Here is a 14579-nt window from a genome sequence, read left to right as displayed (position 1 = left end):
TAACCCAATTTAGAATTCAATTACATGCCATTTTGCTTCATTCATGTTAGTTTTGTCATTAGATCTTCTGGAACAAGTGCCAATTGTTATGTTACGCTAACTAGAGTTCTGTAGCTTTCAAAGTACTTTTCTCACCTGATAATATCCCTTTAATCCTCTCAGCAACCCCAGGAGATGGGTGAGTCTGCACCTACCTAGTTTTGTGTACCTGAGAACCAGTGCTCTTCCTTCATCTGCCCTTTGGTGGTCAGTACTAATACTCATGTCAAGGATGAAGAACTGATATATACATTCAGTAGCAGCTTACATTTTCTCTTTAAGCATATGTTTTTGAAGGGTAGCAGAATATGCCACCCCGAAATATGCGTCTTTGGCATAAGGATTATTGTGAGTTACAGACAGAAGCTCTAAAACAGAATAAAATTTACCACTTTATAAGGGAAGTTTACCTTAGAAAGAGGACATGTACCAGAAAGAGAGCTATTACCAGAAATCACTTTTTCACCTGAGAGATTTATCTGCACGGCAAGGCAACATTTGTTTTTGTTTTTTGTTTATTTATACTGAGATATAATTGATTTATAATATGACACTAGTTGCACATGTACCACATAATAATTCAATATTTGTCTATATTGTGAAATGGTCACAGCGATTTATGTAGTTAACACCCATCACCTTACATAGTTACAATTTTTTTTTCTTCTGATAAGAACTTTTAAAATCTATTCAGGGAAACCTTTGTTTACCAAACATTTCTTCTTCTCACCACGATTTTCCTTGCCTTGCCAGGAATTGCCTTCCCCACTCTGAAGCTCAGACTCCTATCCTTTTCCTTGGCTCAAGATGGTATATGAGCCTCAATCTTCTGGCCGTCTTTCAAATATCATATCTTTTGGGGTTCCTTTATGTATGTAATTAACTTTTTTTCCTCCTGCTAATCTATTTTTACAAGGGGCAGAATAGTCTCAAGCAAGAACAATGAAGAGTAGAGATAAAATTATTTTTCCTCCCCTTCACTTGTGGCATTTATTGTCCTACCACTTTCCTAATCATTATTTTTCTATCCTTCATTTAATCTGAATCCTCTATTTCCCCTTTATCTCTGTCACAACAAATTAAATACATAAGGGGTCTAGATTTCCCAAATCTGGCCTTTAGGTCATCAATTCATTACACAGCTGGAATCTTAGGGTAACTAAGATGACTAACATGTATCCACTGTCAAGTAGACTTTTAGCATTTGGTCAATTAGGCTGCCTAAGATTATCCTAGCACCACTTGGAGAAATTAAAGGTACTGGTGCTTGTTCCACCATAAACTAAGATGAATCAGATTGACTAGAACTCATTCCAACGTGAGTATGTTTTGAAAGAGCCTGGGCGACAAAAGTTCAAAAGGAGCTCTTAAGAAATTCTTGTAAAAGCATTTCTGAAGCTGTTGCCTGGTGGCCTCTATTCAGATCAATAACCAATAATGGTCTTGAATTTAAGGAGCCCTCTACTTTGACTGAACACACACCAATATCCTCATTCTGTCAGTGGATTTTATTGTTTGGGAAAACAGCTTTACATTTCAAACTTCTTTTCCTCCTTATTCACTAAGCATATGCTCTAACAAAAATTTTTAGTCTAACTGCACTTTTTATAAAACGCACTTCTGTACATATTGTAACATGCAATCACCACGAACACTGCTTGGTTTGAAGACAAATCAGGGTAGCCTAAGAGAATAAAACTGATGCAAGAATTTAGGTTTTTAAAAATGAAATCCTGCAACTATCCTGTATGATACTATAATTGTAAATACATGTCATTACACATTTGTCAAAACCCACGGAATATACAATGCCAAAAATGAACCCTAATGTAAATTATAGACTTCGGGTGATAATGATGTATCAGTGTAGGTTCACTGATTGTAACAAATGTACCACTCTGATGCAGGATGTTGACAGTAGGGGAGTCTGTTCATATAAGGGGGTAAGGGCTATATGAGAAATCTTTGTACCTTCCAATCAATATTTCTGTGCATCTAAAACTGCTCTAAAAAGTAAACTCCATTTAAAAATTAAATCAAACTTCTCTTAATATATATACACATAGGAACATGTTCTAGAAAACTTGTGTTTTTTAATAACATGTCAGAAATACTCACGCACATTGATTGCAGACTGTTTTTACATTGACATCATAACATTTCAATGAAAAAACAATGAAAATTCTGCTCCAATACAAAAAAAAAAAAAAAAAAAAAAAAGCCAAGTAATCCACTGAAAGAATTAAGTCTGATTCCCAGTAACAGTGGCGAAACCTAAACAAATTCAGCCAGCATATGGTCAATTTTAAATTTAACAAATACATCTTCAAGATTTACTGGCTTGAAGAGATGAGTTGTAGGAATTGATACTTGCACAGCCTTTTTCGATCTTCGGCTATAACCATCCTTTAGCAAAGAACACTTTCTTTTATTTTCTGCCTTTGATCCACATGGACCCAGGCTTACTACCTGTCAACAACCTCTTCCATGCAACCAGCAAGTGAAAACCCTCTGTTGATAAACAGCTCACAACCCTTGTCTACAGCCTCAGAGCAGCTCCTTTCTCAGGCTCTCCACAGGCATAAAGGACCAGGCTTTATCATGGGCAGTTCCAATAAAGTAGCTGCAACCAATTTATTATAAAACAGCTAGACAATAACCCAGACAGAGTTGTTTCTCTTCTGTTATTATATCTACGCCTCCCTCAGCACTGACTTTCTGAAGCTCCCAATGGTCTAATTTTTCAAGTTATTTGTCTACTTCCAACTAACCCTGGTAGAAGTTTCTAGTGATAAATATATAATGACTGAACTGAGTCTTTCCTGGCTTATTCATTCATCCTGAATTATTAATTTTCCAAACATGGTCTTCCTGGGGCTGCATTACTTATTCTTTCAGCTCCAGGTGGTGAAGACCTCACATCTGTATTATCTTTGGAATTACAACAGTAAGAAGGAACACACAATGGCTAGAAAGTAGAGAGAAGGAAACCTGCTATTCTCAGAAAAAGGTCAGAGGCCATCACTTATCCCAAATACCTAAAGACAGTAAAAGGGAAAAAAAAAGGAGAAAGAAAAAAAGTACATAGGCCATTAATCCATCACTGTAAACACAGTAAAACTATCATAAGAAGGCCTAAGCTTATTTAAGGAAGTTTCTTTGCCCATCAAATAAGAGTCAAGACTGATTTTAATGGAGTAGTGACAAGCCTTTCTCTTAGTCTGGAAGATAATTTAGAATCTGTACCCACAATCATTCCTGTACCTCTGAACAGAAAGAAAAAGCCCAGGGGATAAGAAGTATTTAGGCAGCAAAGAATATTAAGCTCCTTTGATAGGAAACCTGTAACACTTCTCATCTTCTTGTTCCATCACCAGCTCTTCATTTTAGTAGTTGGAGATAAAAAGATCTTGGGATTAATTAGAATATAGATCCCATGTAATGCATTTCATGTGTCTTCAAATGACTCCTACTATTTCCTAACATGTTAGGGAAAGTGGTCACAGCTGCTGTGCCTTTCGTATGTCAGAAACCTTTTCCCCAGTCCCTGGTGAATTTGTTTGTTTGTTTGTTTCCTAGGCCACATTCAACATTTACCCAATTAGCTAAGTCTTTAAAACTTCCCCTACCTCTAGGGGGAAGGGAATGGGGATGCAAATGAAACAAGGTTGGCCATAATTTAATAATTGTTGACTCTGAGTGATGAGTACAAGAGTTTATTATACTACTCTCTCAACTTATATATATGTATATATACATATACATATATATTTGAAATTTTACCTAATAAGTTTTCCATAATAAAAGTTTAACCCTCTATCATCTTAGTGAAGTGCTATATTTTAAATAAGTTCTAAAAAGTATCTCCCAGAAAACATTATAGAATCATAGTTTTTCTAAACAATACAGCAGAGTCCTTCCTTGTCCCTTACTGCAGGTAGTTCCGTTTACATGCTCTTTCCTCACCTCTGCTCTAACCTTCTTTTGCACTTAAAAAACATAACCAGCTGTTTTGACTGTTGGGTTGTGAATTATTAGTTCTCTGCCTCCCAATATTGTGCATTTTAAAAGAGGCTAGGAGGGGCGCCTGGGTGGCGCAGTCGGTTAAGCGTCCGACTTCAGCCAGGTCACGATCTCGCGGTCTGTGAGTTCGAGCCCCGCGTCAGGCTCTGGGCTGATGGCTCGGAGCCTGGAGCCTGTTTCCGATTCTGTGTCTCCCTCTCTCTCTGCCCCTCCCCCGTTCATGCTCTGTCTCTCTCTGTCCCAAAAATAAATAAAAAAAAAAAAAAAACGTTGAAAAAAATAAAATAAATAAAAGAGGCTAGGAAAAGCAAACCCTACTTGCCAAGTGACAAGTTAGTTTGGGAGATCATCTGTGGGTAGGTCTTCTATAGCCCCTAAGTAGTAGATGCCATTGGTGCCCTGCCCAGATCTCCTTCACCAGCCAGGGCATCACCCCTTAGTTGCCACAAGTGTTATCCCAGAGGGATGCTGGTCAGTGTTTAACAACTGGCTCTTGGTGGGGGTATAAGAGCCCCCAATTTGTGGCTTTTGTTGATTTTCCAGGTGCAAATGCTCTCATCAAAGCTATCAGGGTGAAGTCACTTAGTGGGGAGTTGGGACACAATGCACACAGTCCGCTCTTGTGAACTGTAGGAGCTGTGACTCCAGCACATCACTTGATGCACACAATTCACAACTGTTTTTTCCTCTGGAGAACTGTCCCCCTCTTTCCTTCCCACTCCCACTAAAGAGAGTCACCTCCCAGACTTTGTGCAGGAAGAGCCTACAGACGATGACTAACTGATATAGAGGTACAAACTCCCAGCCACCTTACCCCAAGGAGGAGGGTCAACTACATAATGTCATTTATTCATCTTATTTCTTGAGACCACATCATTCCCTTTCCTACCCAGTTCCCCTCACTTATTAGCGACATTTTTGTTTTCCTTAAAGAGCATGCCCTCAGTAAATTGCATGCAGCTGAATGATTGTCTCCAGTTCTGCTTCTAGGGAATTTAACCTAATACACATTCAAAACATACCTCAAGGGTTAAATTTCCCCAAACTTTCCTTCCAAAGGAGTCTTCCATTAGGCGTCTAGTGCAATGAAGAAATACTGTGAATCCCAGAAAATCTAGAAGTATAACTTAGAGCATCCAACTATAAACCCCACATTTTTGAAATATTATTTCACAATAAAAAAATGCATGCGAAAATTTAAATTATGTACCATAATATCTGTGTTTAACATAAAAATGTCTTTGTTTCCCCCTAAATTCTTAAGTAGAATCAATGCTCCAAAACAGTGGGCTATACTGGTCCCATGGCTGTTCCATCTCTGGGAGTAGGCATGGCCCAGTCTGGAAATCCTATACAAAGAAGTAGGGGAGGTCTATGCTCAAACCACAGGCACTCAGCTTCCCACTCTACAATGTGTAGTGTGCTTTGCACACTGTCTCTTCAGCACTACAAGCTCTTAACAGACCTACCCCAAACACAGTATTGGTAAAATCCTCATTTCTCCTTTAGTTTAATCAAAAAAGGAAAGGAGAGATGGAGATAGGTCAAAGGAAGGAATTCAATCACTTACTGGTAAAACATAATCTGTCTAGTCTTCTGTTTTACAGATGACAAAAACTAAGATTGAGGACATGAAGTTTAGTTTGCTGAAACTCCAGAAATCAGTTAAAGCTGGAGCCAAATTCCACTTGTCTCTGGGTTTCCAGGCCAGGGGTCTTTCTGCCTGCCCAGCTTTTGAGAACAACATTGGTATCAGTACAGGAACAGAAAGATCTGAAGACATGGCCACTCAGTAAAATGTCTCTGCTGATTCCCCAAGGTTGGGTAGTGGTTTATTTAGCAAGGCAGTCTTCAGACTCCAAGTGTTTCCAAGTGAGTTAGAAACTGCCTCTTCATCCAAAAGGAGACCTAAATGAGAAGTGTCTGGTTCTTCCCAGCTGTAGTCCCTTGATAATAAATGGTCAGAGTATGCCCTCTAGTGACTGTCTGCTGCCTGTTCAGGCAATTTAGAGACAGGAGGTGGTTGTGGGAGAGGAGGAAGAGAAGCTGGACTCCTGGAAATGGTTTTCTCTTGCAACAAATGTGGTGTGGGTGTTCTGTCAGCAAACTGTGGTGGAAGTCGGGTGAAAACGAAATATAGGGCTACGCCTCTGTTGCATTTGTCTTTTGTTCTGTAACAGTGACTATAATTCTCTTTAATTGCACAATCATTTCAATACTTACTCAACTCCTATTATATTAATACAAGGCATAGAAACAAACAAATTGGTAGGCATAAAAATCTCTAACACAATTTTAATTTAGGCATATCCTTTCCTGGTTTACTGTATAATATGATCACCATTTCCCAAGCAAATGGGCAAAAGCCCACCCATAGGTCCTCAGAAAGGAAGCCCATCTTCTCAAGGCCACTGCCACTTTTTGGTGACACATATTTGAGAAAAAGAAAACCAACACTTGGGCTCCAGGATATACCCCTTAAAGAAACTGAAAGGAGCACTGAGTAGGAGAAATGGGAAGAAGAGAGACTCAAATGCAATTAAAGGTTTTCTAGGACTAGGGTCCAGATACGTTTGTCCCTTTTAAGCCGCATACAGATCAGAACTATAAAATGCTGGGTTTGGAAAGCAGAGCATCTCTTTCAACAGTCCCTCACACCAGGACTAGTAAGAGCAGTAACTGTCACTTGTTGAGTATTTGCTAGGTACTCAGTAACCTAGAGTGTACAGAACTTTACATGGATTATTTAACAAGTAAACATAGGAGAAAGGAACTACTATTATACAGATGAGAAATCTGAGACATGGAGATATTAAAGAAATTGCCCAAGTTTCACACAGCCACTAGCAAAACCAGAACCACATATCAACCAGTTTGTCAACCCCCAAGCCCATATTTTTAGCCATCCTGACATACGGCCTGTACAACCTTCCTAGGCAGCCATCCTGTACCTTCTTCTTGAATTTCTCCAATAATGAGCAAATCGTTCTATTCTCTAACAGCTCTCATTGCTTAAAGAAGTCCTCTTGTCCCATGTCTTGCACCGTTTGGTCCTATTCCACTTTTCTACTGGAACTATGCAGAAGGCCAATTCCTGTTCTGCTTGATATTCCTTTAAATACTTGAAACCAGGTGTCAGGTCACTAGCCCCATCTCCCAGCCCTCTTTTCTCCAAACAGCCCCAGATCCTCCAACTGTTTCTAGTTTCCCAGACTTTTCACTATCAGGGTTTGCTCTAGCTTGTCATCATCTCTCCCGACAAAATGAAAACACACTGTCTAGTGCTGAACCACACTCTCAGTGGTCTTACTATAGCAGAGCAGAGTGAGACTATTATTTACTTGCTTTCAAACCACACTTCTAATTAAAGGCGGCCGAAGATCACTTTAATTCACACAGCAGCTATGTCACATTGACAATCAGACAGAGCTCAGAGTCAACAAGAATCTTCACACAAAGTGAGATCTCCCCCAGACTATAAATGCATGCTGCATGTTTCACTGAAATGAGGATTTTAAACTTCATATTCTTATTTGTTCTCATTTCCAAATTTTCCTCTCTATTGAGATCATCCAAACCTCACATCAAGATGTGGAAAAGGCAGGGTAAAAAAATGGAGCCTGAAGACTCCTTCCTGAGTGCCCTTTCCATATCACCATCAACTAGCCATGAATCCTACTAGCTTAACTATCACTCAGCTCACATATCTTCATCTTTCCCACAAGGACGTCACAGAGACTCTGTCAAATGTCTTCCTGAAATCCAGACACATTTTGTCTGTGGCATTTCCCCTCCCCACCAGTCTCTCCTCTCTATCAAAAAAGGAAATGAGGTTAGTTGGGCATATCTTGTTTTTAAGCAAATCCACATTTAGTGAATCCATATTTATATGTACCAATAGGCTCAAGTGGGATATTTATTTCAGAAAATATGAAGTTCCTCCAAGAAACTGAATTTTAAACAGATTATAAAGAAACAGTATTTTAACTACATTTTTCATTTCATTTTTAAAAAAAGCACTTGATAAAAAATGTATTTTCAGGACCATCAATATCATCATGGAACTTGGCACTGGTGAGAGTGAAAACACCACTTAAATACTACATTTCCAAACCACACTCACACTTTGACTACAACTGCCTTAACAGGGTTAGAGCATTTTCTGCATCATACCTCCACCAGAGAGAGAAATCTCACCAAAGCAATTTGCTACTTGGGTTGAAATCTGCATTTAGCACACTTAGTACTAAAAGTACATTTAGTACTTTTAGAACTGTCATTCTGGACACAGTGAAAGTTGACCTGGCACTGAAAAATTTCTGTATCATAGACAAAGATTCCATTGTGTAAGCATGCCATACATACCTTAAATCAAAAAACTGGATGAAGACGGTTTAAAAAGTATATTACTTATTAAAATAATATAGCACTTGGAATATATTAGGCATGTTCTGAGAGCTTGACAAATGTTAACTCATTTAATCCCCATAACACCAACAACCCTTTATGATGGTTACTTTTATTTTCTTCATTTCAACAGAAGGGAAAACAAAGGCACAGAGAGGTTAAGTGACTTGACCAATGACACACAGCTAGGAAGTGGCCAGGAGCACCCATAGGCTGCCAAACTCAAACAAACAAAAAATCACAGACATTTCATTACCTCTCTGAGCATTGCCAAAAATGTCCTAATCACTTTTATATTTCTCTTTAAATCAAGTGGCAAGGTTATACTCATCTTCATAAAATAATAGGATTAAAAGGTAGAGAATAAAAAAATTAAGCAACTCATGGCTAGTTTTAGTTTTAAATTCTTGTATCATTTAGTTTCAATTCATTGACTTTATTTCAACTCGTGATCCCAATGTCTGCTACACTGCCTGGTCCTTGGTACGTACTAAATAAACCTTTACTGAATTCAACTGATTTCTTTTTGAGACATTTTCAAGCTGCCATACGTAAAGGTAGTAATAACAGCCCAACATCAATCTCAAAATACTTCCCAAGTCCTATTAGCTTGCCCTCTTGTTTACAAAATATTTAGACTTGTATTCCTGTAAGGAGGAGTTAGGATATTTGGCCTCACAAATTAGATTACACATTAAAAAATTAAAAGGGGTGCCAGACATAAACCCCAATAGAATACCTCAGTGTGGTTACATTTTACACAAATTTGAAATGGTGTAATACTAAAAAAAAAAATTAATAAAATCTCTTCATGGTCAAAATCTGAAGTAAGGTAAATCCCCCAAATGTAAGTTCTTTTCACGATAACATCATTTCAAAGCCAGCAGGCCAAATGAATTATAAAACTGAATTGAGGCTATTGCCTAAATATTGCAGGTTTTGAATTAGGTGAAGTTTTCAGGGCCATATCCTTTTCATTAAAGGCCACGGGCCTCTACCCATTACCAAGGGGCAACACAAATGAAGCACTACTTTACAGCTTGATGGTTGCAGTCTTGGAGGCGAAACAGACTCAGAAGCCTCAAGCCACAAAGCTGCCCTCCACTTCTCAAAAATCTATGGGGCTACAGAGAAGAATGCTGGAACCCATAATGTACAAGGAAAATTAAGCTGAAGAGCCTCATTACTGATTTGCACCTACGTGTCCAAATGTCAGTGGTGACGGCCCTGAGATGACAGGTCTCCGGGAACTCAGAGGACCAGTGATCCACCAAAATATCCAACGTCCATAAAATCATAGGCTCTCATACTTCACATGGATGAGAAACCATGGCTCTTTCAGAAGACACACTGTCTGAGGGCAAGAACTGCCAACAGATAAACCAAGTACTAAATGACCAAGTGCACCAAGCCTGTTGTGCTCCACAGCAACGTCTGGAGATGCCTCCGACCAGCCCCACACCGCCAGGCAAACACACTCAGAGCCAGCTAGGGAATGGGGAGAACAACAGTCTATCGTGTCCCCTCCTTCATCATATGCTCACTGGAATTGTTCCTGGTCCCTATTTCATGGAGTCATGAGAAAGCAAGAACAGGAAAAGAAGCCTAAGAAAGGAACTGGGGTAAAGATTAGGGGTGGCAATGAAACTAATAGGGCTGGAAGTCTTTTACATGTATGTACAAATCTGAAATAACACATTGCTCCTTTTCTTTGGTTTTATCCTTCCAGTAGCCTTCCTAATTAGGAAAAAACTAAATCCAGTCACTTTTGGTGCCTGTATCAACCTTGTAAGACACACTAAATTTTCCCTGTAATGCATAACTGTCAGCCTTCCTCACTCATCTGAAGTGATTTTTCCAATTAACCATGACAGGCATTTCACTCAAGCCCCCTATTCTAACTCAGAGGCCTGGTCCTGAAGAATGAGACTTCAGGCGGCTGCTGACACTTCTTTTGTCATACAAGCTGCTCTAGACAAACAATATTGACTACAAATTTGTCAGGACTTTCTATGACCATCAATCATTCCTGCCCTTTTGCCTTCTTGTGCGCCCCTGAATTTCCTCTCAGTCCTACCCTTAAAACAAAACAAAATAAAGCCAAAAAACGAAAATCCCTCAAAGTTTGAGTCAGTACACATCCCAGAATATCTGGAATTTGAAGACTCATTTGCTACAAGTAAATGTACCCCTTACTAGGAAAATCCAAAGTTTAAAATGTTATACTGACTCAGAGATGAACACTCTAAGGTCCACATCAGAATGCTTGGGGTGTTTTTCATTCTCATACAAGATCTCAGAAAGTACAAGAGAAGCAAAGGTTTAATTCACAGATCCCCAAACTGAACATCTTCAATGATCAGAATTATAGATTATAGGAAAATAAGGATCTATGGGAAACCAGAGTGTGCGTCCCCACTCAGTTTTTCTCCAAAAAATTCTGAAACACTGTACTGACCAAAGTTACAATGCATTAACCAAACAAAGTGCCCCTGAGGGACCAAATCACTGACCGTCAGTTTGCAACCCCTGGCTTGGTATACACACACACACACACACACACACACACACACACACACACACACATCACACACATCTAGTACTAAAACTCCTCTTTTCTCCCCTATGGACACGTGTAGATATTTTTTTCAGACAAATTTAGAGTAAAGGAGAAAGAACAGAAAAAATAATAGACTCTCAGTTTATATTTTGCTCATGCAGGCACGATTCAGAAACCTCAGTTTCTGCTAAAAACAAAAACAAAACAAACAACAACAACAAAAAACCCCAAGCTCCTACACCTATATTCCTTAATATTAATCAGGATTCCCACAGCAGCAAAAACTTTAAACTCTGCCCCCATCTCTACTCTATGAGCAGTGAAGCAATGCCAGCGGCCAGAACCACAGCTCTCCCTACTTAATCCTTAAGCAGCCAGGGGTATAGTCACTCCTTCTTAGCAAAGGCAATGACCATTTCCCAGAGCTCCTCTGCAGGGCTCAGATTAAGACAAGGGCCTCCCCACGGCGGGCTCTTCGGAGGTCTGATTTGTGTCTACTGACAAAATGGCTAATACTAGCACTAGAACTTCCAAAGTTACAACTTCTCTCTTTTGATTCTTGAATGAGAAGCAATTTGGTTGTTTTTTTGTTTGTTTGTAATTAAAGTTTAACACTTTCTTCTTTCTCCAAGGTTTTCTCAGTTCACATGCTGGTTGTCTAGTGGCTCAGTTGACAGGTTAACAGGGATGGAACACAGATACCCTTTTACTTACTGCCCCCCTCCTGCACCTCTGCCACTTGTAGACACAAACCGCCTTTTTTTAAAAAATTTTTTAATGTTTATTTATTTTTGAGAGAGACAGAAAGAGAGAGTACAAGTGGGGAGGGGCAGAGAAAGAGGGAGACACAGATCCGAAGCAGGCTCCAGGCTCTGAGCTGTCAGCACAGAGCCCGACATGGGGCTTGAACACATGAACCAGGAGATCATGACCTGAGCCAAGGTCGGACACTCAACCAACTGAGCCATCCAGGCGCCCACAAACTGTTTTGATATGGTGAAATATCAGCTGCTTCCTCAGCACATTTGGGGGTATAAGCGCAACGTCTGTTTCACAATAAAAGTTAAAATCAAAATATTTAAAGATAAAGCAGAAATTTCAAAGCACATCTAGTTAACATAGAAGCTAATTTCATCTTTTTCCCCCCTTATTTATGAAAACAACTTGTCTCAAACTGATGTAGATTCAAAGCAGGGGGTAGGTGTGGGGGTAATGGGTCTCAGGATTTGGCCCTTTGGGAGCTGGTGCCTGAACCACAAAGAAAAAGGATCTGGGGGCGCCTGCGTGGCTCAGTCGGTTGAGCGTCCGACTTCAGCTCAGGTCACGATCTCACGGTTCGGGAGTTCGAGCCCCGCGTCAGGCTCTGGGCTGATGGCTCAGAGCCTGGAGCCTGCTTCCGATTCTGTATCTCCCTCTCTCTCTGCCCCTCCCCCATTCATGCTCTGTCTCTCTCTGTCTCAAAAATAAATAAACATTAAAAAAATTAAAAAAAAAAAAAAAAAAAGAAAAAGAAAAAGGATCTGGCCTGAAGCCAGTGGTAGAATTGTCATAAAAGACAATACAACCAATTTGTATAATGGGGGAGAAGTTAGGCAACCTACTAAAAACCACAGACCTGATCTACATTTTTAAAACTTATGACCATGCCTAGAAAAGGCATGCTGTGCTGTGTTCTTTTAAGTCTCAGAGGTCAATCTCTGCCCCTTGTCTACTTGAGATATAAGTGATGGTGCCCAAACTGACGCAACTATCAGAATAACACAGAGAGAAAAACTTTTTTAAAAAATGAAGATTCCCAGGTCTCACCCTTGGCCTACTAAGTCAGAAATCTGTAGCATGAGAAAATTTTACCAAGTTATCCCTATGAATCTGAAGAACAACCAGACTTACGAATCACTAGGCAAACATATGGCACAGAAGTCAATTCTCTTACTCCTCTATCCAAGGCAGACATTAATAATCAATACCAGTGCTCCTTCCCACTGGGCCTAGCCAAAGACACAGAATCATTCTCCGTGTGGAGCTCCAGGTAGCCACCACCAGTCAGTGAAAGTTGGCTCACAAACTGAAATCTGTCTGCCATCCCCCAGTGAGAGTCAAGCAGCCCACCCACATTTTGTGCTCAGTTGTATCTTTTAGCCCAGCATCTAGAACAGCTCATCGGAAAATTCTTTTAGGTTTACAAAATCTTTTGCAAATACCTGATTTCCTTTGAACCTCCCAAAAACCATATGAGGTGAGATGGGCATGTACTATTACAGATTTGAGAGGTGATGAAACTGGATGTCACAAAGCTTTCTCTTACCCAGGATCAGAGCTGATGAAGAATAAAGACCAAAAAAAAAAAAAAAAAAAAAAAAAAAATCAATCCTGATCTCTTGCCTCCCAAGCCAGCATTCTTCCTTCTAGATCAAGCTGGGCATGGGGTGTTAAGGGCAATATTACTACCTGAGCCTAGCAAGAAACAGACAATAGGGTGAATGGTGAAGAAAAAGATACATAAGGCCCAAGAGATTTAATCAATTGGCCAAGGTCACAAAGCTGGAGAGGCAGAACTCTAACCAGGTCTTACTCTAAATTCTGTGCTTTTTCTGCTTATAGTGTAGGGATCTCACACCAGCACATACTAGAGAAGGCCTCTCCTCTTCTCTCCCCTCCCCTCCCCCAAACTCCCTCATTCCTGTTCCTCCTGCCATCCTCTCAGTCTATTTCCCTCTCTTCCACTCTGACATGCTCTCAGCCACAAATACCTCTCCACAGCCTGCCCCTCCTGCCCCCGAAACTCCCTTCCAAATGCAGAAAGGAAACCGCCCAGCTTACTCAGAGCAGCCTCAGCCAACTGACTTAAGATAAGAAAAGCACCTTGGCAGTGAGATGCAAATATAAAATTGCAAACAGCTTTTGAAGTTGCAGCTCCATAATCTTCTAAGCCAAAGAAGAGGGCTTTGTGTCCTCTCCCTCTCATCTAAATCAACACACCAAAGGACTGAAAGGAGTCCAGCCAGCCTTCGGATGTGATCTCACAAGCCTGCCTGCCACACACATGCATTTCCAGCCTGTCGCCTGAGCAAAGCTCACATGTGGCTTGTCACCACTTGATACAGGGGACATGTTTCTGTGGAAATCAAAAGGAAGGGATGTGATTTGCTGCTCTTTCATGTGTTCAAAATGCCCTACTGATATGGCTAGGACCTTATCTCTTTAAGAAACTAAGCACTGTCAAGTTTAGGAGAAGGTTGCTGAGGGTTTCAGAACACAGGTGCTGCTCAGAATCCCACCTACCACTTACTAGTGTGTAACCTTGGTCAAATTACTTAATACAATAGCGACCGCCCCCCTTTACCTTCAGGGGATGGTCCGAGACCTCCGGGGGATGCCTGAAACGGCAGATAGTACTGAACCCTGTATATACTGTGTTTTTTTTCCTATACATATCTATGACAAAGTTTATTTTATAAACTAGGCACAGTAAGAGATTAACAAAAATAAATAATAAAATAGAAAAATTGGGGCACCTAGGTGGCTCAGTAGGTTAAGCATCCAGTTCTTC

Source organism: Panthera leo, chromosome A1 (genome assembly GCF_018350215.1).
Source record: "Panthera leo isolate Ple1 chromosome A1, P.leo_Ple1_pat1.1, whole genome shotgun sequence".
Classification (NCBI taxonomy): domain Eukaryota; kingdom Metazoa; phylum Chordata; class Mammalia; order Carnivora; family Felidae; genus Panthera; species Panthera leo.
Note: the sequence above shows the minus strand (reverse complement) of the source record.